Source organism: Hordeum vulgare, unplaced genomic scaffold, assembly GCF_904849725.1.
Source record: "Hordeum vulgare subsp. vulgare unplaced genomic scaffold, MorexV3_pseudomolecules_assembly, whole genome shotgun sequence".
NCBI lineage: Eukaryota > Viridiplantae > Streptophyta > Magnoliopsida > Poales > Poaceae > Hordeum > Hordeum vulgare.
Window position 1 is genome coordinate 102501 of NW_025422537.1, and position 22440 is coordinate 124940.

The 22440-nt window shown below is 36.3% G+C and overlaps 8 non-coding genes across 8 annotated transcripts; 4 read left to right on the top strand and 4 right to left on the bottom strand.

The window, feature by feature from the left end:
* Positions 1 to 11380: 11380 nt before the first annotated feature.
* On the bottom strand, positions 11381 to 11469 carry TRNAS-GCU. The gene has a single exon. It is a non-coding gene; the product is annotated as a tRNA-Ser (tRNA).
* Positions 11470 to 15029: 3560 nt separating this feature from the next.
* Positions 15030 to 15117, bottom strand: TRNAS-UGA. Its single transcript has one exon. It is a non-coding gene; the product is annotated as a tRNA-Ser (tRNA).
* Positions 15118 to 15944: 827 nt separating this feature from the next.
* TRNAG-GCC lies at positions 15945 to 16015 on the top strand. The gene has a single exon. It is a non-coding gene; the product is annotated as a tRNA-Gly (tRNA).
* Positions 16016 to 16463: 448 nt separating this feature from the next.
* TRNAM-CAU lies at positions 16464 to 16537 on the bottom strand. Its single transcript has one exon. It is a non-coding gene; the product is annotated as a tRNA-Met (tRNA).
* Positions 16538 to 18502: 1965 nt separating this feature from the next.
* On the top strand, positions 18503 to 18574 carry TRNAT-GGU. The gene has a single exon. It is a non-coding gene; the product is annotated as a tRNA-Thr (tRNA).
* A 651-nt stretch (positions 18575 to 19225) lies between these two features.
* TRNAY-GUA lies at positions 19226 to 19307 on the top strand. Its single transcript has one exon. It is a non-coding gene; the product is annotated as a tRNA-Tyr (tRNA).
* A 358-nt stretch (positions 19308 to 19665) lies between these two features.
* Positions 19666 to 19739, top strand: TRNAD-GUC. Its single transcript has one exon. It is a non-coding gene; the product is annotated as a tRNA-Asp (tRNA).
* Positions 19740 to 22149: 2410 nt separating this feature from the next.
* On the bottom strand, positions 22150 to 22220 carry TRNAC-GCA. Its single transcript has one exon. It is a non-coding gene; the product is annotated as a tRNA-Cys (tRNA).
* Positions 22221 to 22440: the final 220 nt, after the last annotated feature.

The window sequence follows — 22440 nt, forward strand, 5'->3', positions numbered from 1 at the left end:
AACCTGACTGCAATCTTTTTCTGTCGGTAAGGATTGCACCAGAGCACCTTCTACTTCTAATAGGCCATGAACTATAGATAGAGAAGAATCATTCTGAGCGAGTACATAAGAAGCGATCCACTTTTTTTCATCGGTTCCAGGGGAAGACCAAAGATCTTGCGCGGCAGGTCCGCCAGAAAAACTCAAAAGAGAAAGAAGTCTCGTTAATCTCTTCATGCTCGTTCCAAGTTCGAAGTACCTTTTGGCCAAAGAAAAACCCGCTTCCTGACACGATTGCCTCTTTATCTTTATATAGATAGATTCTATGGGGTTATTACTTAGTAAGTCTATTTTGTACAAGAGCCCCTCCTATCTGATAGAAAAGGGTCCCATGATCCCGAGCCGATCTTACCTTGGCTCGCAAACCCCAAGTTTGTCTATGAAGAGCTAATCTAATTGTATTTTTTTCTAGAATGGATTTCTTATGTGGAATACTAATGGATAGGGCCTCGTTGCTAAGTGCTACAAGATCTAGTGCACTGGAACTCGTGGTTATGGACCCGAATCCTTTAGTATGGAACATTGTCTTTTCCAAGTAAAAACCCCTAGTATATGAAAGAATGAAAAGGTGCTTTCGTTCTTGTGGAATAAGAAGCCCTCGTACCTTAATGAAAGGAAAATCGTAATTTTTCGTTAGGTATTTGACCAAATAGGATCGTCCAGTTCCTATAGAACCTATCACTAAAATACCCGATAGGGCTAAGCGGAACGAAAAGGGTTTTCCATGAGATGGTAAATGAAAACGATTAGTCCCACACGAGGTTTGGGAATAAGTGATTGTCTGATAATGAGCAAGGAATATACGTCTTTCTGCTAAAGAGGATCTATTAAACTCATAATTCATTAGATCCTTGTTATCAATGCCAACTAGGTATCATAAGGAAATGGATCCCGGTTGTTCAATCCTTTGATAACCAAGGTCATTCTTTGCTAAAGAGAAATGATCACTATGAGTCAGACTCAATAGAATTGGATCCATTCCAAATAGCGAGAATTAGGATTCTTGATCCCTCTCAATCTCTCTTTCAATTCGAGGATCCAGAGAGGTGTTTTCATAGTCATCTCCGAATATTTGCCATCTCGGAATATTTTCGATTTCATTTTTCTATGATATGTCTTTCTATATGAAAATTGGTTATTTACGATGTACGATGATCCCTGTTAAGCATCCATGGCTGAATGGTTAAAGCGCCCAACTCATAATTGGTAAATTTGCGGGTTCAATTCCTGCTGGATGCACACGAACGGGAACATTCCATAAGTCTATTGGAACTGGCTCTCTATCCATGGAATCTCATCCATCATCCATACATAACGAATTGGTATGGTATATTCATACCATAACATAAGAACAATAAGAACTCGAATTCTTATCGATACTGGAACTCAGAGCATAGGAGGGAAAGTCGATTTATGGATGGAATCAAATACGCAGTATTTACAGAAAAAAGTCTTCGTTTATTGGGAAAGAATCAATATACTTTTAATGTCGAATCGGGATTCACTAAGACAGAAATAAAGCATTGGGTCGAACTCTTCTTTGGTGTTAAGGTGGTAGCTGTGAATAGCCATCGACTACCTGGAAAAGGTAGAAGAATAGGACCTATTCTGGGCCATACAATGCATTACAGACGTATGATCATTACCCTTCAACCGGGTTATTCTATTCCACTTCTAGATAGAGAAAAAAACTAAAGGAGAATACTTAATAATACGGCGAAACATTTATACAAAACACCTATCCCGAGCACACGCAAGGGAACCGTAGACAGGCAAGTGAAATCCAATCCACGAAATAATTTGATCCATGGACGGCACCGTTGTGGTAAAGGTCGTAATTCCAGAGGAATCATTACCGCAAGGCATAGAGGGGGAGGTCATAAGCGCCTATACCGTAAAATAGATTTTCGACGGAATCAAAAAGACATATCTGGTAGAATCGTAACCATAGAATACGACCCTAATCGAAATGCATACATTTGTCTCATACACTATGGGGATGGTGAGAAGAGATATATTTTACATCCCAGAGGGGCTATAATTGGAGATACTATTGTTTCTGGTACAAAAGTTCCTATATCAATGGGAAATGCCCTACCTTTGAGTGCGGTTTGAACTATTGATTTACGTAATTGGAAGTAACCAATTAGGTTTACGACGAAACCTAGAAATCGATCACTGATCCAATTTGACTACCTCTACGGGATAGACCTCAACAGAAAACTGTTGAGTAACGGCAGCAAGTGATTGAGTTCAGTAGTTCCTCATAGAAAATTATTGACTCTAGAGATATGGTAATATGGAGAAGACAAAATTGTTTGAAGCACGCACAGAACCGGAAGCGCCCCTTGTTTCAAAGAGAGGAGGACGGGTTATTCACATTTAATTTGATGGTCAGAGGCAAATTGAAAGCTAAGCAGTGGTAATTAAGACCCCCGGGGGAAAATAGGGATGTCTCCTACGTTACCCATAATATGTGGAAGTATCGACGTAATTTCATAGAGTCATTCGATCTGAATGCTACATGAAGAACATAAGCCAGATGACGGAACGCAGAGACCTAGGATGTAGAAGATCATAACATGAGCGATTCGGCAGATTTGGATTCCTTTCCTATATATCCACTCATGTGGTACTTCATCATATGATTCATATAAGATCCATCTGTCTAGAGATCGTCATATACATCTAGAAAGCCGTATGCTTTGGAAGAAGCTTGTACAGTTTGGGAAGGGGTTTTTTGAGAGAAAAGAAGAATCTACTTCAACCGATATGCCCTTAGGCACGGCCATGCATAACATAGAAATCACACGTGGAAGGGGTGGGCAATTAGCTAGAGCAGCAGGTGCTGTAGCGAAACTCATTGCAAAAGAGGGTAAATCGGCCACTTTAAGATTACCATCTGGGGAGGTCCGTTTAGTATCCCAAAATTGCTTAGCAACAGTCGGACAAGTGGGTAATGTTGGGGTGAACCAAAAAAGTTTGGGTAGAGCCGGATCTAAGTGTTGGCTAGGTAAACGCCCCGTAGTAAGAGGGGTAGTTATGAACCCTGTGGACCACCCCCATGGGGGCGGTGAAGGGAAAGCTCCCATTGGTAGAAAAAAACCCACAACCCCTTGGGGTTATCCTGCGCTTGGAAGAAGAACTAGGAAAAGGAAAAAATATAGCGATAGTTTTATTCTTCGTCGCCGTAAGTAAATACGTAACTAGGAATATGGAAAATTGCATTTTTGGAATTTGCAATAATGCGATGGGCGAACGACGGGAATTGAACCCGCGCATGGTGGATTCACAATCCACTGCCTTGATCCACTTGGCTACATCCGCCCCTTATCCAGCTAAAGGATTTTTTTCTTTTTTCCGTTGATCATTATTCTATTTATTCTGACCTCCGTACTTCGATCGAGATATTGGACATAGAATGCCACTCTTTAAAAAGGAAAAAAGGAGTAATCAGCTGTGACACGAAAAAAAACGAATCCTTTTGTAGCTCATCATTTATTGGCAAAGATAGAAAAGGTCAATATGAAGGAGGAGAAAGAAACAATAGTAACGTGGTCCCGGGCATCTAGCATTCTACCCACAATGGTTGGCCATACAATTGCGATTCATAATGGAAAGGAACATATACCTATTTACATAACAAATCCTATGGTAGGTCGCAAATTGGGAGAATTCGTGCCTACTCGGCATTTTACGAGTTATGAAAATGCAAGAAAGGATACTAAATCTCGTCGTTAACTGAATTCTGAATAGAAAGATTAAGAAGAAAAAAAAGATTCAAAATACCCAATATCTTGCTAGAACAAGATATTGGGTATTTTTGTCTTTTCTTTCTTCAAAAATTCTTATATGTTAGCAGAAAAACCTTATCCATTAATAGCTGGAACTTCAACAGCAGCTAAGTCTAGAGGGAAGTTGTGAGCATTACGTTCGTGCATTACTTCCATACCAAGGTTAGCACGGTTGATGATATCAGCCCAAGTATTAATAACGCGACCTTGACTATCAACTACAGATTGGTTGAAATTGAAACCATTTAGGTTGAAAGCCATAGTACTAATACCTAAAGCAGTGAACCAGATTCCTACTACAGGCCAAGCAGCCAAGAAGAAGTGTAAAGAACGAGAGTTGTTGAAACTAGCATATTGGAAGATTAATCGGCCAAAATAACCATGAGCAGCCACAATATTATAAGTCTCTTCCTCTTGACCAAATTTGTAACCCTCATTAGCAGATTCATTTTCAGTAGTTTCCCTGATCAAACTAGAGGTTACCAAGGAACCATGCATAGCACTGAATAGGGAACCGCCGAATACACCAGCTACACCTAACATGTGGAATGGATGCATAAGGATGTTGTGCTCTGCCTGGAATACAATCATAAAGTTGAAAGTACCAGAGATTCCTAAAGGCATACCATCAGAAAAGCTTCCTTGACCAATAGGGTAAATCAAGAAAACAGCAGTAGCAGCTGCAACAGGAGCTGAATATGCAACAGCAATCCAAGGACGCATACCCAGACGGAAACTAAGTTCCCACTCACGACCCATATAACAAGCTACACCAAGTAAGAAGTGTAGAACAATTAGCTCATAAGGACCACCATTGTATAACCACTCATCAACAGATGCAGCTTCCCAAATTGGGTAAAAGTGCAATCCGATCGCCGCAGAAGTAGGAATAATAGCACCAGAGATAATATTGTTTCCATAAAGTAAAGAACCAGAAACAGGCTCGCGAATACCATCAATATCTACTGGAGGGGCAGCGATGAAGGCGATAATAAATACAGAAGTTGCGGTCAATAAGGTAGGGATCATCAAAACACCGAACCATCCGATGTAAAGACGATTTTCAGTGCTAGTTATCCAGTTGCAGAAGCGACCCCACAGGCTTGTACTTTCGCGTCTCTCTAAAATTGCAGTCATGGTAAGATCTTGGTTTATTCAAATTGCAAGGACTCCCAAGCACACGTATTAACTAGAATATAGATAATAGAAGGCTTGTTATTTAACAGTATAACATAGACTATATACCAATGTCAACCAAGTCAGCCCAAAGATTGGCTATCCATATAAATAAATTAACCAAACCAATAATTTTGTATTTGTAAATGAAGTGAGTAAAAGTTAAAAACTTTGATGGGTCTTTTCTATATGGGTTGCCCGGGACTCGAACCCGGAACTAGTCGGATGGAGTAGATAATTCTTCCTTGTTACAATAGAGAAAAATCCCTCCCCAAATCGTGCTTGCATTTTTCATTGCACACGACTTTCCCTATGTAGAAATAGCCAATATTCTATTCCAAAGAGGAAGTTCTACTAATTTTTTAATTAGTAAGTTGATTCACCTACTCTTTATTATAATAAAAGGAACATTTCAGAATGAAAAATATGAAAGTTTTTTCTTGATCATTTATCAACCCTTTCCTGTTTATTAGTTTTGTCTAATGATTAATTAAGAGGGTTGACCAGGTCATTGATACCTATAATATCCAAATACCAAATACGCTCAGTGTGTGATCCACTGAAAGAAAAAAGAGTTGTTTTGGTGAACATCAAAGAAAAAACTTGCTCTTCTTCCGTAAAAAATTCTTCTAAAAATGCCGAACCCAATCGTTGCATAAAAGTTCGTACCGTGCTTTTATGTTTACGAGCTAAAGTTCTAGCGCATGAAAGTCGAAGTATATACTTTAGTCGATACAAAGTCCGTTTTTTCGAAGATCCACTATGATAATGAAAAAGATTTCTACATATCCGACCAAATCGATCAAGAATATCCCAATCTGATAAATCCGTCCAAATGGGTTTACTAATAGGATGCCCCGATCCAGTACAAAATTGAGCTTTTGATAAGTATCCTATGAGGAGAGTAGCGGGGACTATGGTATCGAATTTTTTCATTCGAGTATCTATGAGAAATGAATTCTCCAGCATTTGATTCCTTACCAACAAAGGACTTTTTGGTACACTTGAAAGGTATCCCATAAAATCGAAGCAAGAGTTTGCTAATTGGTTTATATGGATTCTTCGCGGCTGAGTCCAAAAAAAGAAATAATATTGCCAGAAATTGATAAGGTAGCATTTCCATTTCTTTTTCAAAAAAAAACTGCCTTTTGATGCAAGAATTGCCTTTCCTTGATATCGAACATAATGTATAAGAGGATCCATAAAGAACCATAAGGTTTTCCGAGAAAAACCAGGGTACATTATCCCAAAATGTTCCATCTTCCTAGAAAAGTGGATTCGTTCCAGAAAAGTTCCAGAATATGCTAATGGTAAGCAAGAAGATTGTTTACGAAGAAACAACAAGAAAAATTCATATTCTGATACATAAGAGTTATATAGGAATTTAACTAGTCTTTTATTTTCTTTTTGAAAAAAAAGAATGGATTTCATTGAAGTAATAAAACTATTCCAATTCGAATAGTAGTTGAGAAAGAATCGCAATAAATGCAAAGATGGAACATCTTGGATACGGTATTGAAGGAGTTGAACCAAGATTTCCAAATGGATAGGATAGGGTATTTCTATATGTGATAGATAATCCAAATGCAAAAATTTGTCTTCTAAAAAGGGAAATATTGAATGAATAGAGCGTAAATTCTGAAACTTTGGTATTTCTTTTTCTTTCGGACAAGATAATTCCCGTAGCGAGAATGGGATTTCCACAACAATCGCAAACCCCTCAGATAGAATCTGAGAATAAAACTCAGAATAAAAAAAAATTTTGTAATCCAATAATCGATCTTGATTAGGATGATTAACCGAGTTATCCAAAAAATTCTGCTGATACATTCGAATAATTAAACGTTTCACAAGTAGTGAACTAAATTTCTTGTTATTCCAACTAACTATTTCCACAGGTTCAGAACCGTTTAATCCATAATCATGAGCAAATGCATAAATATACTCCTGAAAGAGAAGTGGGTAGACAAAGTATTGTTGACGAGATTTCTGTTTTTCTGAATACCCTTCGAATTTTTCCATTTGTATTTCTACTTGAATCAGAGAGAAGAAGCATTTCTCGGTTTATCGAATGATGATACATAGTGCAATATGGTCAGAACAGGGTGTTGCATTTTTAATACAAACCCTGGAAAGAAAGGGAGTCTAATCCACGGATCTTTTTCCGCTCCTTTTCTACCGAATTAGTTTATGTTTGTTCTAAATTACAAAAAAGAACAGAACAAGTTTTTTATTTTTGCAGGCCAATCGCTCTTTTGACTTTGGAATACAGCCTCTTTATCAATATACTGCTTCTTTTACACATTCAATCCATAACATCCCTTATTCAATCCATAATCAAGAATAATTAGGATTTCTAAAAAAAAAGAAAAAATAAAGGGTCCACTCATAGGAAAACCCAACCTTTCCCCACATCCGGCACTAATCTATTTTTAACGTCTAATTAGAGCGGGGAATCCTTCCAATTAGGAAGTTAAGCTCGTTGCTTTTTATTTTACCAGAATTGGAGCCAGGCTCTATCCATTTATTCACTAGACCCAGAAAATCGTAATTTTGGATTCCATTCAAAAAAGATTGATTTTATTACGACATGCTATTTTTTCCATTCATTACCTTTGAGGATCAGTCGTGGTCTTCTAGACTCTACCAAGAGTCTGGACGAATTTGTTGTTTCATCCAAATGTGTAAAAGATCATAGTCGCACTTAAAAGCCGAGTACTCTACCATTGAGTTAGCAACCCAGATAAAAAAAGGATCTTAGATACGATCGAAATCCAAAAATCAATGGAATTACACCGCGCGCTTCTGTCAAAACATTGAACTAGCAAGACATCAAAAGAAAGATTTTATCGACCATGAAAAACACTCAAATGGCAAAACGAACAGGTCCGGTTAAATTCCACTAAAGTGAAAAAAAAGAGCGACCCTAATCACGATGGCCAAATTCTCCTTTTTTTAGCGATTTTTATTAAAAAAAATATATATTATATTGTATGAGAATACATGCAAGAGGAACACACCTTATCATTTGAGCGAAGTGTAAGCAGAAAAATTAAATATGGAGTGAGGATAAAGAGACCCATCTATCTACAAATTCTATTTGTTCAATAGACCTTTGTCAATGGAAATACAATGGTAAGAAAACAAATTAGATAGAAAAAGTAAATAAAATAGGGGCTTATGTTGGATTGGCACGATATAAATCCAAATAGGATTAAGAAAGAGGTAAATTGTGTCTAAATAATTAGACAACGAGGAATACTAATAATCTTCTCCTATCCTACTTTTTTATTCATTTAGTTCTTCAATTAACTCAAAGTTCTTTCTTTTTCTTTAAAGAATTCCGCCTTCCTTAAAATATCATAAACAGTTCTTGTCGGTTGAGCACCCTTTTCAAGGAAATAGAGAATAGCTGGAACATTTAAACAAGTTTGATTCTTTATCGGATCATAAAAACCTACTTTTCGAAGATCTCTTCCTTCTCTTCGAGATCGAACATCAATTGCAACGATTCGATAGACAGCTTATTGGGATAGATGTAGATAAACAACGCCCCCCCTAGAAACGTATAGGAGGTTTTCTCCTCATACGGCTCGAGAAAATGATTCGAATTTCTGTCGATAATAATAGAAATTAGACTATGACGTCCATTAATTTCCTTACAGAAAAAACAAATTTCATTTATACTCATGACTCAAGTTGGCTAATTCTGCCTGAGAAACTTCGAAGGCAAAATCCTTCAAAAATTTTTGAGTCGTCTTTAAACTCTTTTCTTTGTCTCATTTCGAACGAATTGACTTTTATTCCTTATTCTGATCCAACTCTGTTGTTGAGACAATTGAAAATTGTGTTTACTTGTTCTGGAATCCTTTATCTTTGATTTGTGAAATCCTTGGGTTTAGACATTACTTCGGGAATTCCTATTTTTTTCTTTCAAAAGAGTAGCAACATACCCTTTTTTCTTATTTCCTTCGATAAAGCATTTATCTCTTCTATAGAAATCTAATAAGGGGGATTGATTCTGATATACTTTTATTGGACTTTCTTCGTATTTTAACCTTTCGATTTATTTCTATATTAAGGATAGACTGACAAAGTTGGCCTAATTTATTAGTTTTCACTAACCCTAGATTCTTTCCCTTGATAAAAAATAAACTCTGTCCTCTCGAGCTCCATCGTGTACTATGTTACTTAAACCCTGCGCAAATTTGGTTCGGAACGAATAGAACAGGCTATGTCGAGCCAAGAGCATTTTCATTACTATGGAAAATGATGGATAGCAAAATCCACAATCGATCATGTCCTTCAAGTCGCACGTTGCTTTCTACCACATCGTTTTAAACGAAGTTTTACCATAACAAACATTCCTCTTTTCATTGCAAAGTGGTATAGAAAATTGATCCAATATGGATGGAATCATGAATAGTCATTGGTTTTGTTTTTTGTATACTAATTAAAATTAAAACTTGCTATCTATGGAGCAATATGGATAAAAGAAAGTAAGTATTTATCCGGGAAGCCTCCGCCAAGATCCAATTTATTTAAACCCATATTCGAATTCTATCATATGAATGAAACATAGAAAAAGACGACTAAACAAGTTTGCTTAAAACTTATTTATTATTAAATTTCCACCCTCAACGGATGGCTCGAGATGATCAATCTTGAAGTGAGAAGAGAAGGATTGACTCTTCCTCAATAAATAAACTATCAACCTCCAAAAAAGTTTAATTCATTTAATTACTAGAATTAGAATTCTATTAGTAATATATTTTTTCCGTACCAAAAACAATTAACTATAATAACTAAATAAACTATTCCAATGAATAGATTGAAAGTTTTTGGTAGTTAATTGTTTTTGGTACTTCTTCGACTCGAAGACCAAAAGGAAGAAAAAAATATGATTAAGTGATTATTAAGTGATTATTAAGTGATCATAGTAGAGGCATATCCTGAATGTGCCTGCTAGATCCCATTTTTTTCATGAAAATAAAGGTAGTCAATTTGACTGGACTTAAGACTTTATTATGTTTTCTGAGAAAACATAAGATATCATTATTCTCTTTAATAAACTTTTGTCTCATACGGAGTACTATATGATTTCACCGTTTGTTTCATCAGAAACAATCTGGGACGGAAGGATTCGAACCTCCGAGTAACGGGACCAAAACCCGCTGCCTTACCACTTGGCCACGCCCCATTTCGGGTTTTATGCGACACTAATAAACACTATTATGTTTATTTGTTATTCGTCAATACCATTTCAATTACATAAATAAAGAAGAGATATTCTCTTGCTAGTATTCTACACATGCAGATAATATAGAATCAAAAAAATGCATTGATCATTACATGGAATTCTATTAAGATATTATATGAAAGTCGAATTTATTCCACTCTCATTTGAGAGTGCGAATACAAGGAGGTATTTTGTGTTTGGGAAAGTCCGAAGAAAAAAAGATTTTGAATCTGCCTTTTCCTTCTTTCCCTTAAAAAAATAACTCAATCAAAATCCAATTATTTACTCTACAAGAATGAAATGCTTGTTATGCCTAATATACTTAGTTTAACCTGTATCTGTTTTAATTCTGTTCTTTATCCTACTAGTTTTTTCTTTGCCAAATTGCCCGAAGCTTATGCTATTTTCAATCCAATCGTGGATATTATGCCTGTTATACCTCTATTCTTTTTTCTATTAGCCTTTGTTTGGCAAGCTGCTGTAAGTTTTCGATGAAATCTTTAGTACTCTGTATGCCAAATTGAATGATGTGTTCATTCCAAAAAAAAAAATTAAAATGGGTAAAAGCCGAGAAGTTTTATATTTTTATATTATGAACCCTCAATTCTAAAATTGAAATTATTCTACATTGAATGGGTAGCTACAGCAATAAATTTGGATCAGCCTTTCTACTCCCCTGCACCTAGGTTGAGCAGGTACCTTTAGGTACCTACACAATACCTATTCAATACCACCTAACCCTATTTTTGCTATTGATAAGAGTTCTTATTATAAATGAATTCTTGCAATTTTTTTCCAGAATTCATTTTTGCATTTTTAGGTATCAAAAAAAACCATCCTAGTGGATCCGTGTGGTAAGGAAAAACTGGTAATCTATTCCTTAAAAAAAAATCTTGGAGATTATGTAATGCTTACTCTCAAACTTTTTGTTTATACAGTAGTGATATTCTTTGTTTCACTCTTTATCTTTGGATTCTTATCTAATGATCCAGGACGGAATCCTGGACGCGAGGAGTAAAAATTCAATTTTTTTTTTTTCTTACAAATTGGATTTGTTTCGTACATTTATCTATGAGAAAATCCGGGGGTCAGAATTCTTTCCAGTTTGAAAGTCCCAAATGATCCAAGGGAGCGGAAAGAGAGGGATTCGAACCCTCGGTACAAAAAAAATTGTACAACGGATTAGCAATCCGCCGCTTTAGTCCACTCAGCCATCTCTCCACGTTCCAAAGCGAAAGGTTTCCGTGATATGATATAGGCAAGAAATAAGAAATAACGGTTGCAAAAAACCCCTTTTTTTCTTTCAAAAGTCTATAAAAATTATATTGCCAATTCCATTTTAGTTATATTCTTTTTTCTTAATGTTAATAAAAAAAAGAAGAAAATTCTTGTTTTTTCTTTGTAAAAATCGATATTGACCGAGAGACAATCAAATAGATTTTCTCTTTAGCGGGCATTTCCATATAGGACTTGTTATAATTATAATAAAACAAGCTATATATAAAAAAACGCTTTTTTTTTTTTTGTCGATTATTTATCAAGAAAGCAAAAAGGGTTCTTATCAAATCCACCATAAAATTGGAAAGAAGCATAAAGTAAGTAGACCTGACTCCTTGAATGATGCCTCTATCCGCTATTCTGATATATAAATTCGATGTAGATGAAATTGTATAAGCGAATTTTTCGTATTTCCTTAGACTTAGACCGCGCAAGACAAGAATTTTTCGCTATTTACGATTTCATATTCTTGTTACTAGATGTTCTATAGGAATAAGAAGAAATCGCAACTCCTTTGCGCTACACATAAAAATTGATTTCGAAGGTCCTTTTTTTTTTCAGAATCCTCCATTTTAGTTCTTCCCCCCATGCAATAGAGAGGGAATGGGAAAAAAGGGGTTACTTTTATTTTCATTTTTCCCTTAAAAGATAGACTTTGAAATAGGAGTCTTGGAATAATGCTGAATTCAAAGGTTTATTTCTATAAGTATAAGATAAGAAAAACAAATCGAATCAAATTCATGGATTTACAACGACCTCGGTTGTGACTCCATAGATAAAAATGGAAAATTTCTCTCTTCGAGACCATTGAAAAAGGGCATTGAACGAGAAAGAAATCGTCCACAGATATAAAACTATCATATGCCTTGGAAAGTGATATGAGGTGCTCGGAAATGGTTGAAGTAATTGAATAGGAGGATCACTATGACTATAGCCCTTGGTAGAGTTCCTAAAGAAGAAAATGATCTATTTGATACTATGGATGACTGGTTACGAAGGGACCGTTTCGTTTTTGTAGGATGGTCTGGCCTATTGCTCTTTCCTTGTGCTTATTTCGCTTTAGGGGGTTGGTTTACAGGGACAACTTTTGTAACTTCTTGGTATACCCATGGATTGGCAAGTTCCTATTTGGAAGGTTGTAATTTCTTAACCGCAGCAGTTTCTACCCCTGCCAATAGTTTAGCACACTCTTTGTTGCTACTATGGGGGCCAGAAGCACAAGGAGATTTTACTCGTTGGTGTCAATTAGGCGGTCTATGGACTTTTGTAGCTCTCCACGGGGCTTTTGCACTAATAGGTTTCATGTTACGCCAATTTGAACTTGCTCGGTCTGTTCAATTGCGGCCTTATAATGCAATCTCATTCTCTGGTCCAATTGCTGTTTTTGTTTCGGTATTCCTTATTTATCCACTGGGGCAATCTGGTTGGTTCTTTGCGCCGAGTTTTGGCGTAGCAGCGATATTTCGATTCATCCTTTTCTTCCAAGGATTTCATAATTGGACGTTGAACCCATTTCATATGATGGGAGTTGCCGGAGTATTAGGCGCGGCTCTGCTATGCGCTATTCATGGAGCAACCGTAGAAAACACTCTATTTGAGGACGGTGATGGTGCAAATACCTTCCGTGCTTTTAACCCAACTCAAGCTGAAGAAACTTATTCAATGGTCACTGCTAACCGCTTTTGGTCCCAAATCTTTGGTGTTGCTTTTTCCAATAAACGTTGGTTACATTTCTTTATGCTATTTGTACCCGTCACCGGTTTATGGATGAGTGCTATTGGCGTAGTTGGCTTGGCTCTGAACTTACGTGCCTATGACTTTGTTTCCCAGGAAATCCGTGCAGCGGAAGATCCTGAATTCGAGACTTTCTACACCAAAAATATTCTTTTAAACGAGGGTATTCGTGCGTGGATGGCAGCTCAGGATCAGCCTCATGAAAATCTTATATTCCCTGAGGAGGTTTCTACCACGTGGAAACGCTCTTTAATGGAACTTTCGTTTTAGCTGGTCGTGACCAAGAAACCACCGGCTTTGCTTGGTGGGCTGGGAATGCCAGACTTATCAATTTGTCCGGTAAACTACTTGGAGCTCACGTAGCCCATGCCGGATTAATCGTATTCTGGGCCGGAGCAATGAACCTATTTGAAGTGGCCCATTTCGTACCAGAAAAGCCCATGTATGAACAAGGGTTGATTTTACTTCCACACTTAGCTACTCTAGGTTGGGGAGTAGGGCCAGGGGGGGAAGTTCTAGATACTTTTCCATACTTTGTATCTGGCGTACTTCACCTAATTTCCTCCGCAGTCTTAGGCTTCGGTGGCATTTATCACGCGCTTCTGGGACCCGAGACTCTTGAAGAATCTTTTCCATTCTTTGGTTATGTCTGGAAAGATAGAAATAAAATGACTACAATTTTGGGTATTCACTTAATTTTGTTAGGTCTAGGTGCTTTTCTTCTAGTACTCAAGGCTCTTTATTTTGGCGGTGTATATGATACCTGGGCCCCTGGGGGGGGGAGATGTAAGAAAAATTACCAATTTGACCCTTAGTCCCAGTGTTATATTTGGTTATTTACTAAAATCTCCTTTTGGGGGAGAAGGGTGGATTGTTAGTGTAGATGATTTAGAAGATATAATTGGTGGACATGTATGGTTGGGTTTTATTTGTGTATTTGGGGGAATTTGGCATATTTTAACCAAACCCTTCGCATGGGCTCGCCGTGCATTTGTATGGTCTGGAGAAGCTTACTTGTCTTATAGTTTAGCTGCTTTATCTGTCTTTGGTTTTATCGCTTGTTGTTTTGTATGGTTCAATAATACAGCTTATCCGAGTGAGTTTTATGGACCCACCGGGCCAGAAGCTTCTCAAGCTCAAGCATTTACTTTTCTAGTTAGAGACCAGCGTCTTGGAGCTAATGTGGGATCCGCTCAAGGACCCACAGGTTTAGGGAAATATCTAATGCGTTCCCCAACTGGGGAGGTTATCTTTGGAGGGGAAACTATGCGTTTTTGGGACCTTCGTGCTCCATGGTTAGAACCTCTAAGGGGCCCCAACGGTTTGGACTTGAGTAGGTTGAAAAAAGACATACAACCTTGGCAAGAACGGCGCTCAGCAGAATATATGACCCACGCTCCTTTAGGCTCTTTAAATTCCGTGGGTGGCGTAGCGACCGAGATCAATGCAGTTAATTATGTCTCTCCTAGAAGTTGGTTATCAACTTCTCATTTTGTTCTAGGATTCTTCTTTTTTTGTGGGCCATTTATGGCATGCAGGAAGAGCCCGAGCTGCTGCAGCAGGTTTTGAAAAGGGAATCGATCGTGATTTGGAACCTGTTCTTTACATGAACCCTCTTAACTAAGATTTTCTTATTTATACCTGTTCTACTTTTTTTCTGTTCTGGCTCGGTTATTCTATCTAGCCGAGCCATTCATTCCTTTTTATGAAAGAAAGATAAGGGACAGAATAAAAAAAAATGAAAGAAACAAACGTATTCAATAAGCAAAAGGAGAGAGAGGGATTCGAACCCTCGATAGTTCCTAGAACTATACCGGTTTTCAAGACCGGAGCTATCAACCACTCAGCCATCTCTCCACCGCCTAATCCTTATTTTACTCCTACAAATAGAACATAGCCATATAAAAAATAAAAATATTTATTAACCTCTAGAAAGATATCAGATACAAGTTCCTTTTCGATATATCTCTGTATACTGTATACACGGATACAGGATCCGCTATACCCGCTTGTGAAATAAAGACTAAATAACCTCCTCTCACCCCCCATATCCAAATAAAAAAGAGGTTAAGTAATAAATTTTAATTAAAGAGAAGAATCAATGGATTCATGATTAAACCCCTCCTACTTCTTGTATTTTTTTTACAATTTTGGTTAAGTGAGGGATCAAATATGTAGTCAACTTTATTTGATGGTAGCTTGGAGGATTAGAAATATGACTATTGCTTTCCAATTAGCTGTTTTTGCATTAATTGCGACTTCCTCAGTCTTAGTAATTAGTGTACCCCTTGTATTTGCTTCTCCTGATGGTTGGTCAAATAATAAAAATGTTGTATTTTCCGGTACATCATTATGGATTGGACTAGTCTTTCTCGTAGCTATTCTGAATTCTCTCATTTCTTAAATTAAATTTGGTTAATATTTAGTAACCCCATAAAAAAGAAATAATAAAGGCCATTTAAAAAATTCGAATAGTGAGACGTATTAAAACGCAATTTGCGTTCCGAATTGCTAGCTCTTCTCTTTCAGTATTATGAAATTCCCATTAGAATATTCATTGACAGATAATAAAAAAAGGAAAACTCTAATATCTAATATAATAGAATAGAAAATGAAATGAAAACGGTCGACCCAGACATAGACGGTCGACCCAAGCGGATATACGCTATAAAATATATACCGTAGCGAGCGTAGTTCAATGGTAAAACATCTCCTTGCCAAGGAGAAGATACGGGTTCGATTCCCGCCGCTCGCCCGCTTAATTTATCAAAGTACTATGATAAAAAGTTTAGTCTAGTTAATTGTTTAACTACTTATATTAAATTAAGTATTAATTAAGTATTAGTCTAGTGCCGTATCCCTTACTATATTTACCCTTCCTTTGCATCCCCCTCAAAAAAAGAGGGCGCTCCGGAGGCAGAAATAGAACTAGCCAACAGAGCCCCAAAATTGGGTATTAACTGAGACAAACAACGGGCAAACTGTTTTTAAAAGGAAGGGAGAGGTAGACTGTCCCTTTCATTTCATTTTTATTTTCTGCAAGGTAGGGAGAAGCCTTGCGCCTTCTTTTTGTGAAGGCAAGTGGCTTCGCAAATTGCTCAATTTTGCCCTCTAGGGCCCGGAACTAATGAATAAAAAAGGGTTGGATACGCCCCTCTACCATATCTAGAGAAATAGAATACTCCTTTTATAGAGACTGCTAAGTGCGGAGACGGGAATCGAACCCGTGACCTCAAGGTTATGAGCCTCGTGAGCTACCAAACTGCTCTACTCCGCTCTGTAGTACCAGAAACTGGTGGACAAAAAAGGCTTGAATACAAGCCTTTAACATGTCTAGACAAATAGAATACTCCTTTTATACAGAATGGAGCGGGTAGCGGGAATCGAACCCGCATCGTTAGCTTGGAAGGCTAGGGGTTATAGTCGACGTTGGTTGATTATTTTTAACGTCTCTAATTCAAAACCGAACATGAAATTTTGATTTCATTCGGCTCCTTTATGGATATTCTCACCACTTAACATCTATGTCAGCTTTTCTATTTGAATGGAACCAAAGCTCTCTGCTTTCTAGATGATCCTTATAGAGTAGGAGATAGAAATTCTATCTAAATCCATCTAATCTACTTACTTCGTTCCCTAATTTCATTCAAGAGATCCTGAGGAAAAGAATTGGGTTTCCACCGAGCTGAAACAATATGCGGATGGTTCTAGTAAACCAAAACTATCGTTTTTTTAGCTATTTGGCTTCCTTATCCTTTAACAAAAGAAGATTTAGTTACGATTGGAAATCAACTTTTTTGTATCTTCATCCATAGATCCTTTACTCATATTTTCAAAATTGGAATACTTAAATCCAATGCAAAATTATGCTTCGCGACTCTGTACTCATATCATAATCCAATTTTTATTTTGGATGCAATTTAAATTAGTTTTTGGGTACAAATCGCCAGAATGTATATTCTTCCTCAATATGCTATTGAGAGGAAAAGGATTTAATCCTTTATAAGAACTAAAGTTTTCATCGGAATATAAAAAAAAACTTAAGGATGCCTTAAGTATATCATTTCAAATTCAGTTATTAATAGAACGAATCACACTTTTACCACTAAACTATACCCGCTACATTGTATATTATGGTATAAATGGTACCCTTTGTCAAGGATAGCCATTTGACAAGGAGGCTAATTCCCCCTTATTGAATCAGATGGAGAAGGTTCATGACACTGAGCCATTGGTACTTCTACTTCGATCGCGCGCCTTTACTTTAGGATTTAGATAGCCCCTCTCCCTCTGGTCTGTAAAATAAATCTCTTCTTACCCTGCTAATAGCGCCTGAACCAAATGTATTTATTTTGATTAGGATCCTATCCTATTCTACGGTTACGACTACAATAATCATTATTTACTTTGCGAGGACGTAAGTGTGCCAGACTGCTAAATTGTTTTATTATTCCTACAATATAAACTAGGGGATATAGGGGGTAACACTGTCCCTATAAATTCCTTTTTTCCTTTTCTTTTTTGTCCAGAATTGAACAAAAAAGAAATTATAGAAGATGTTTTCTTCCCCCATTAAGTCCGAGCCATAGAGTAAGAGTGAGATGAGTTTTCCAAATTCATCATAGACTTTCCCTATGGCTTGATAGAAGTAAGAAGCAAAGAGTTGTAACTTAAAGAGTCGTAACTTAAAGAAAAAAAACGGACAGGGCTGACAGATTTACCTGATGTAAAGAAGATCCTAAAAGTCTATGATTAGTCGACTCTCTCCATTTAACACTTTCCTCTCTCTCCTTTTTTCCACTGACTCAATGCTAGTTTATTAGATTCTTGTTTAAAAGAATCAAAAAAGTTCAATAGAACTAAGAACACATAAAAAATAGCATAGAGGATCAAGGCCATTACCAAAAGTTCCTCCCAAGGATCCTATCCTATTGGGTATCTGTTCCCTGCCTTTTCCCGCTAGGATTGGAAATCTTATATTTTCCATATACCATTGAATCCTTGGGGTTCCAGAATCCGCCTATTTTACTAGCCTTCGGAAACGGAAAACCATGAACCAAGAAGAGTTGGGTATGTTTTTTTTTCTTAATTTTATTTTGAGCTCTCAAGATATCAATACATATACAATCTATACATAATGTCTCTCTCTATATCTCTATATATTATATATATATAATATGTACATTATGCAGTAGACCCATAATGGGAAATCAAAGTGGCAAATTTTTGAATTAAATAAAAAGCCCTTTTAACTCAGTGGTAGAGTAATGCCATGGTAAGGCATAAGTCATCGGTTCAAATCCGATAAAGGGCTTTTTAAATTAGTGGTAGAGTAATCTCGTGCTAAGACGTAAGTCATTGGTTCGAATCTGATAGAGTACTTTTCTACTAAATTGATTCGCTTTTTTCTTTGTTTTTGAAGCTTTCTCTTTAGAGAATTTTATGACTTAGTGCGGGATGAATGCATTTTTGGTCTGAACACTAAATGAAGCACGGAATGGAAATAAAAAAAAAAATTGGACTCTTTTTCATCTTATCTTAGATCAATAAAATAACTACCTGTACTGAACTAATCTAGAATCCCTTTTAGTAATCCATTCTTATTCTATACATTTAAAATGAATTTCCCTAAAAGGTAGAGGATGATCCATGAATTAATCTAACCATCAACTAAAAAAATCCTAGATGAAAACATAGCAGAAAAGTTAGAAAAACTCTTTGCTTTGGATCTAGTTATACTTTTCGAGTATATTGACAATTCAAAAAAACTGCTCATACTATGATTATAGTATAATCACGAGCGGTTGTATATGGCCCTATCGTCTAGTGATGCCCCTATCGTCTAGTGGTTCAGGACATCTCTCTTTCAAGGAGGCAGCGGGGATTCGACTTCCCCTGGGGGTAGGGAGTATTATGAAAGGAGGTTAATCATAGATTAGCAAAAACCCTAGAATAAATTCTTCCTGGGTCGATGCCCGAGTGGTTAATGGGGACGGACTGTAAATTCGTTGACAATGTCTACGCTGGTTCAAATCCAGCTCGGCCCAAAAATCTAGGGCTTCGTGAATATGAACTAAATCCTTTTGTTTTTCTCCCATAAAATAAAATGTCTGATCTATAGAAATAAAAGAGAAATAAAAAAGGGGATTTTTTTTTCTAATCCATATCTCTCTCATTCCTTTCTTACAAACAAAAGAGTTTTTCTTGTTGAAGGGTGGATTATTATCCATTTTTAGTGATAAAAAATCACGACATACTAGTTATGTCACTCTCACTATACCCACGTATAATATAATATTAATATGTGGGTATGTAGTATATGATTCGTCTATTTCTTAGAGTACGACAGACGAATCGAATCTTCTTATGGTTCTATTTAAGAATGGGTATGCCATACACCCCGCGGGGATTGTAGTTCAATTGGTCAGAGCACCGCCCTGTCAAGGCGGAAGCTGCGGGTTCGAGCCCCGTCAGTCCCGAACTAGGGTTCAATGAATGGAGAAATTCATATTTCCTTTTTCCATGAAAAAAAGGGGCAGGGAGCAAGATCAAATACCCATAGGGCACCCTTACTTCACTTTTTTATTTTGCATCTCTCATTAAAGAGGGAGGGAAGGAGTATAGGAATTTTTTTCACTACTCCCGATCGATAAAGATAAAGAAAGACACACATACGATATGTGGATTAGTAGAATTTTAGGATATTACTCTATCTTTCTTTATGATGATACCATCCTCATCTTAATTTCCTATTCCACTGTTATGGAATAGAGTACCGGTATTTTACCGGAATCCATACATAAATTGTATTCCCTTTTTATTTCAGACCTCTTTTCCCCATCTCACTTCTACTGCTTATTTGGATGTCTATGTGACCCATAGAAAGTTGCTCATATAATACATACATAATTGTATGTATAACTATAAGAAAAAGGAAGAGAAATTGTATAAGATTAAGAAAGCTCGTGGGTTAGAGATATAGAAAAGAAAAAGTAGAAAAAAAAGGATTAAAAAAGAGGGAATTCCTAATCCAATCAAAAAACCCATTTTGGTCTTAGTATGGATATAGGATCTTCCTATGTTATACTATATAACTCTCATCCATGAATTGATTTGATAGATCCGATATTCATAATATTGAATTGATTCAGTATTATCAGAATGCAAGCCCTACCCTTGAATTTACAAGATACCCCTTTTTCCTCTCCATGGGATTACATCCCGAGTTATTGTGAAAATAAAAAATAAAGAGGTTATGGAAGTCAATATTCTCGCATTTATTGCTACTGCACTGTTCATTCTAATTCCTACTTCTTTTTTACTTATTATTTATGTAAAAACAGTCAGCCAAAATAATTAAGTGGAATTCCAATTAATCATTGAAGAAATGAAAAAGGGATTAAATAAAAAAAATCCAAGTCTTAAATGAAAGGATCTGGTTGGAATCTTAAAGTGTGGTAGAAAGAACTACATATAGTTTTTTCTACGACACTTTAGAGTCTTTCTATTATATTATCTTTGAATCTACATAGAATAGATTAGTAGATTGAAATAGTTAAGTAGTCTAATTCAATTTCTTTTTTCATTGCATCCACTTAATTTCAATCAGGTCAAAATAAAAAAATCGAAGACAATTCTTGACCAAAGAATCCATGGAAGGAAAGAAAAATAATATAAGAATAGACTATAGTAAAAAGTAAAAGGAAAAAACCAGCGAATCTTTCATGCTTAAATATCCCGCGAGATGCTTCAAAGAGAATAAAAATTATTCTAAGAATAAAGAAAGAGTATAAAACAAATGGAAAATGTGTGATATGCCGTGAATAGGTTCCGTGGAAGAAAGTCTAATTTTCTTATGTATAGAACTTTTTTTAACCATTAGTCATTTCTAGTAGAAATTCTTAATTGGTATAATGGCTCTTTCTTACAATACAAGAGTTTCTTACAGGAGTGAAACAAAACTAAAGAAAAAGATTAAAGAATAACGTTTGACAAAATAATTAATGCAAAACGATCAATTAAAAAAAGAATTGATACAACAATTTGATTACTTAATCAATTAGTAGTATCGTATCCCTAGAGTCCACTCCTTCCCCATACTACTAGTGAAAGAGAAAATGTAAAGACTACCATTAAAGCAGCCCAAGCGAGACTTACTATATCCATCTAAATTATGTCTCCTATTTCTATGAAGGGATTATTCTACTATTGATCAATAATCATAGTGGAATCAAGGGTACAGAGTCAAAAAGGGCTTCTGCCTAAGGCCATGGATCAATCAGTTCAAGGAATTTACTCCTAACAAATTCTTATAGGAATTCTTGTAGAATTAGAGAGCATTAAAAATACGATACTATAAAGCCCTTTTTTCCTTACCTTAAAAAAGAAAGAGTACGGGAATGATGTCCTGAATAGAAGAAGCGGGAATAGGAAGATTTTTTATTCCTTTTGTTACTCTAGTGTATGTAGGTCACATAAGATGTACGATAAAAAAATGTATGATAATTAGGAAGTCTTGATATTCTTTCGTGGAGTCCCTTCTGGAATCTTAGATTGAAAAAGAGAAGAATGCCCCTTAGGGACCTTTCTTTGGATACCAAGATTTCTGACATCTTATCCTCGTATTTAAAAATTCTCAAATCGAATCAATTAAGAACCAATTCAAATTCATATAATAAAAGAATAAGGAAACACTACCTCACCCCTATTGATAACCATTTTGGCCACTACCGCCAAAACAAACCCTAACCCTAGTTTAAGGATAGAACTATGGTATGGTTTCTCTAAACCCAGTATCGGCAGGCTTAGTTACTCTCTTGCCCGAACTTATGCGAAGTAAAAATTGATTGAATTCGATCAGTACTAGAAAACCTAAGTATTTTATTGATCAGGCGGCACCCAGATTTGAACTGGGGATAAAGGATTTGCAGTCCCCTGCCTTACCGCTTGGCCATGCCGCCAAAAAATCCGATCGAAAATCTAGAAAACAGCAAGTATTCATCCACGTTTTCTTACGAAAAGCCCCTTTCTTTTATTTTGAATATAATTAAACTTACTTTTTTCCAATCTTTTTCAAAAAAGATACTCCTGCTTTTTTTGATCCAGTTTCGATTATTCTCCTCGATAGATTCTATCTTAAAACATACATTGCTAACACAATAAAACTTCCCATTTCTTTCT